This window comes from Ochotona princeps, chromosome 10, assembly GCF_030435755.1.
Source record: "Ochotona princeps isolate mOchPri1 chromosome 10, mOchPri1.hap1, whole genome shotgun sequence".
In the NCBI taxonomy this organism is placed as follows: Eukaryota; Metazoa; Chordata; class Mammalia; order Lagomorpha; family Ochotonidae; genus Ochotona; species Ochotona princeps.
In genome coordinates, this window is record NC_080841.1 from 58,563,874 (window position 1) to 58,569,718 (window position 5,845).

The window sequence follows — 5,845 nt, forward strand, 5'->3', positions numbered from 1 at the left end:
CCAGAGCCCAACAGCGTATGCAGCTAACTGAATCCGGATGCTGTCTCTCCTGCAGGGATTGTAGGCCACAGGCATTTACTTCCATCACTCCTTTTCACAGTTGCTGTGATGAGAAGGATGACACAGACCATTTTGATGGCCGTGTGCTTGTGTTTGTAGCATCTCGGAGAGAGACGTTTGAGCCAAATGGAAAAGCTACACATGTTGATTTCATTATGCATAATCATAAAACTGTTGTGGTGGATAGAAAAGCAGCATTTTATAGTGACAGGTAAGGAGCGCTTGTGACTTCTTCCTCTGATTCTAAGTGTCAATTGCACACCTTGTTGGCTTGGTGGACCTGGACGTTCAAGGACTCATTTGCCCTTTGATTTACATGAAATGACAGTCAACACAGACTGTGTCCCTTAATCACACTAAGGAATTTCACAGCAACACAGAAACTTAGACAAATATGAGCACATAGTATTGAAAGCAGACGTAACTTTTTCATCATGATCTGGAGTGCCCTCTTAAAAAAAGGCTATGTAAATTAGTTAAATTATGATAGGTGGCCTCAAACTTGAGAATTTCAAAGAAAAAAAATCTCAAAAATTTCCTCAACATTCAGTATGACTCAACTATAGGGCCATGTTCCTTACATCTTAAGTCTCAGGGGAATATTCTGAATTTACACAACAACAAAAATAAAGGGACACACATTCGATAGCAGATGAACATCTTAAAAATACACTCCATCTAGAGATGTGATTCAGGTTACAGACAAAACAATTCAACCAAAAAATTATCAAATGGAGTAGATATTTTATTGCTGACTCTATGCCAGGTACCTATCTCCATTGCTGTGGAAACTATAGGTGAGGGGTTCAGATGAAAATCTGAGTGAGAAACACTCCATGGATGTTTTCTGGGCCTTTGAGAATGACAAAGAGGGATTTAATTATGAAGTTGAAAATATAGACACTGGGAGAGAGAGAATATATGCCAACTGGACCAACAATTTAGTCCTGTAGTATATTTTTACTGTTTTTTTTCCTTTTTTTTTTTTCTTTCTTAAATCCAATTTTATTCCTACAGTTGGGAATTTAAAACCTGCATTTCATGCGGTACGTCCCCCTGGCACCGGGCTCCGACTGGCGCGACCTGCCCAACATCGAGGTGCAGCTGGCTGATGGCACACTGGCCAAAAAACTGCGCTACACACACCACGACCCCAAGAACGGCCGCAGCAGCACGGCGCCCTCCGCGGCGTGTGCTCCTGCGCGGAAGCTGGCACGGCCTGCGACCCCATGGCCCTGCAGTTCAACACTCTCATCCCCTCGTGTCTGCCCCACACCGGCAACCAGCACCGCGTGGTCAGCGTGCGGGAGTGCGCCCGCTCCCAGGGCTTCCCCGACACCTACCGGCTCTTATCCTGGACAAGCACCGGCAGGTGGGGAACGCCGTGCCACCCCCTCTGGCCAAAGTCATCGGCCTGGAGATCAAACAGTGTTGGCTAAAGCTCGGGAGAGTGTCTCAGCCAAAATCGAGGAGGAGGAACAGAAGGTAGTTCTGGACTAGTCTGGCTGGTAGGATAGTAGGATAGTAGGTTGGTTAGGTCGAGCTGGGCTTCAATGCCCATCGACACGTGCGAGAGCTAAACAGGATGTGGGACAGTCTGGACAAGCCTGTGGTGTGTACTGGCAAGCATGGCAACCAGGGTAGGGGGCAGAACTGGTGTGGGTTATGTGGAGTCACCCCAACTAGGCTGCAGCTCCAACCGGTTTGCATGAGGACCGAGTATGAAGCGGGCAGGATCGAACTGGACTACAACACCCGCTGGTTCACAAGGAAGACAGGGCTGGAAACAGAACAAACCCAGCAATCCCAACGACCAGCATGAGCATAAGCTGACTGGTGTGACGGACGGTGTCGGACTCTGTACTAGCAAACTCGCGCAAGAATCAGGCCTGGGATCATCTCAGATGAAGTTTCTTCGGAGATCCCTCCAACTGAACTGCTGATCTTAGAACCCCAACCATGAAGAGACTGTCAGCCAGTGGATTCTGAATAGGGTTCATTGCGATTGGAACTGAGAGATTGGCAGCAATCCAGAACTGATGAACTATCAAAACTGTATGAGCAGGACCCTCAGAGCGCGCCTCCCGTTGGGGATCTGGGATGGGTGGGAGATTGGGTGGGGCTTTTCCCTTTGTTTTTTTCCCTGGCCCCAGATACAGGGTACAATGATATTGGTGTGGAAACAATGGTATTTTCACCCTGTAGCCCTTGACCCTTTGTTCCCTAATCAACTAAGTAAGATTATTAAAAATAATTAAAAAAAAGAAAAAAGAAAAAAAAAGAAAACTTCCATTTCTAGCATTTTTATAGCATTTTATCAATTTGAGTCTCTTAACGTCTTTCAGGGGTAGGTATTTTTACCCACATCTGCAAATGTGAAAAATTAGTATATAAAAGTTTGATATTTCCTAATAATAAGTAACTAATAAGTAAAACCAAACATTAACCCCACTTAGCTGGAATCTAAATCTGTCAAATCTCTCCTATGGTATGCCACTCACTGTATAGGCATTCCCCAAATGACAAATAGATCATGTTCCCATACTTTGTTTTGAAATCTGAATTTAATCCCTATAGAAACAATGTTCTAAATGGCAGTTCAATTCCTGTCTAGCTCAGGAAAGACAATTTAACCCATAATGTAAATGAATCACTGTGGACTTGTTAGACAGAATTCTGAGATCTGGAAACAAGAGACTTGTGATGACAGCTCTTCAAACTACTAGAGGTATTTGCATTTTTACAAAAGGTGCTTAGTGTGCCAGAATGAAGCTATAATTGGCAAAATCGCATGTATTATTTCAGGAGGAAGTGGAAAACAGCCAGTGAGGGCAGAATAGAATGTAGGTAAGTGAGGCTTACCTAGAGATCTGCCTCTGATGTTGTTTGCCCCCAAGATGCTGCTTATTTTCAAAGCTTCTTTTCCTCTTCTACAGAAAATGATCGTTGAAAAAAATGATGACATACATAGCAAATTATATGACATTTAATCACACAACTCAGCGATTCTCATGAATGAAATGAGACGCTCAATATTCAGGGAATAGGGTGTTGTCATCTGCACTCTAATCCATCTCCCTAAAATTCTCCCTCTACCACATTTCATTCGAAGTCCATGTTACTCTGCAAATTTGCTTTTAAAAGGTGAATTGTGGTACGGTGAGTCAAGTGATTACTCGAGAGGTCCCATCCCCTGATTTGAGAGCCTGATTTGAGTTCCAGCTATGCTGCTCATCTGTTAATGTACTTGCGAGCAGCGAATGATCATCCAGCTGGGAAAACTTGATGCTGTTCCTGGATCCTGTATTCTACCTGGCCCATCCCCAACTCTAGTGACATTTGGGAGTGAATCAGCAGATTCAAGATCTTGAGAGCTCTCTCTCGCTCTCGCTCTCGCTCTCTCCCCCCCTTACAAATAATTATGTCTTAAAAAAAACAAAAGACTCTCTAAAGCCATTAGCACTATGTGCCTCAGACTCACTAGAAACCTCCATTAGGATCCAAAGACACTACATGGCTCTCATTGTGGTTAAGGCAAGACCCCTTTCACATCCTCTAGCGTTAGGACTGGGACTTCTGGTTCTTTAAGCCTCAGCATCATGCAGTGACTCCTGAGTCAGACCCCATTTAATTGACACCATTTCAAGCCCACAGGAACCACTCATTCTTGTCTGGTGGGACAAGAGGCAGAACCTGTGCATTCCACCTCACCCAAAATCATGGGTGCAATCATCACAAACTCTAGTATGACTGACACCCTACTTTCTGGGGCAGATATCATTGCAAGCCCAGAACAACTACAAAGGCTTAATACTATCTCAATGAACTGCTGCGACTCTTGGACTCATAGACACTGTTGACGTTAATTACAACTGAAGAAATGACTCAGAGGTTACACTTCTTGGCTCACTTAGAACCAGAGCCGAAGAATTACCAACACATTGCATTTCATGTAACAAAAAACGTGTTATCCCAGAAAAAAACCTGCTCCATAAAGAAGATTGGACTGTGCATATATTTTATGTGTTTTTTTGGACTGTGCATATATTTTATGTGTTTCATAAATGATTATACTTACCTCACTTCCTCCATCCCTCAAACTCTTCTTCTATCCTGTTTTTCCCTTAATTTCAGCAATACCATTTTTTGTATTTCAAATATACAGCTTTAATAACATAACAATATATCCCAATATACCCACCCTTCCTCTGTCACTTCCATACTCTGTCCTCTTTAATTTTTTCCAGTGTTTTCAATGACATGCTTTTAATTTTCTCAACAATCACAAGCTTAATCCTCTGCTAAATAAAGAATTAAAAAGTAGTAAGCAGAAAAAAAACATTAAAATAGACATGAACATTCAGATGCAGAAATTGAAAGGGCTCCATTCTCCCTTCTGGACAGACAGCAGCTGCATCTTCCTGCAGCAGACATGATGGCGAAGGTCAGCATGAAGGGATTTGGCCTCATCAGACACCTGGTCACTAGGGTTACTTTTCCCTCCTACGAAGTGGACACTGGCCATCAGTGATCCAATTATTGACCTCAACCCCCATGGTCTACAGGTTCCAGTATGATTCCACCCACAACAAGTTTCATGGCATGGTCAAGGCAGAGAAGGGCAAAAGCTTGTGTAAGTGGGAAAGCCAACACCATCTTCCAGGAGCAAGATCCTGCCAACATCACACAGGGCAATGCTAGTGCCCAGTATGTGGTAGAGTCCACTGGTGTCTTCACCACCATGGAGAAAGCTGGGGCTCACTTGAAGGGTGGAGGTAGGTGGGTCATAATCACCCCCACCCCATGTTTATGATGGATGTGAACTATGTGAAGTATGACAACCCTCTCAAGATCGTCAGCAATGTCTCCTGTACCACCAACTGCTTAGCCCTCCGGTCAAGGTCATCAATGACAACTTCAGCATTGTGGAGGGACTCATGACCACAGCACAAGCCGTCACCACCACGCAGAAGATTGTGGATGGCCCCTCTGTGAATCTGCATTGTGATGGCCATGGGGCTGCCTAGAACATAATCTCAATCAACAATCACTTTGTCTAGCTCATCTCCTGGTATAACAACTTAGCTAGCCATAAAGAAAATGTGGCGTGTATACCTGATGAAATTTTATTCAATCTTTAAAAAAAAGAAATGAAATCTTAACATTCGCCACAAAATTAATGGAGTTGCAGATTATCTCTCATCATTTTTGATAAGTAAATTTTTCTACATAGATGATCATATGCTCTGAAAACAAAACGAACAAACAAACGAAAACATTACTTCTTTCTCTCCAGTCTGGTTGCTTTTTCCTTTTCTTGTTTATTGTATTACCAGAACCTCCAACACAGCGTAAAAGCAGAGTGAGTGGTAGAAGTAGATTATCTCTGCTCTTAATCTTTGAGGAAAAAAAATACCATGAAATATGATATGATATTACATTACATATTATGTAATTATGTGAGATTTATATTTTTAAAGATGAGGGCTTTTCAATGTTTCTTTTTAAATTTGCATTATATTCACTATTTAATCCAAATTTCATTTGTTATTACTACCACATCTACACATTTTTATTTCAATTCAGAATTTTCATTTGAATTCTTCTTATACTTTCCAGTGCTCTAAAAGCTTCCTAATTATCATTCAGTGGTAACTGCTTAGTGTCTGTATTTCAATCCTCCATTATCCAAATCTCCACAGACCTTTTTCCGATGCTAAATACTTCTATAGGTTTTTCTTCATATTGCCTAGGTCTCTCATGTTTGGATTATTCTGGAAATAGT

General features: G+C 42.3%; 1 pseudogene; it reads left to right on the forward strand.

Moving 5' to 3' along the window:
- The first annotated feature begins 4,495 nt into the window (after positions 1–4,495).
- LOC101529202 (glyceraldehyde-3-phosphate dehydrogenase-like) lies at positions 4,496–5,120 on the forward strand (annotated as a pseudogene).
- The last annotated feature ends 725 nt before the right edge of the window (positions 5,121–5,845 follow it).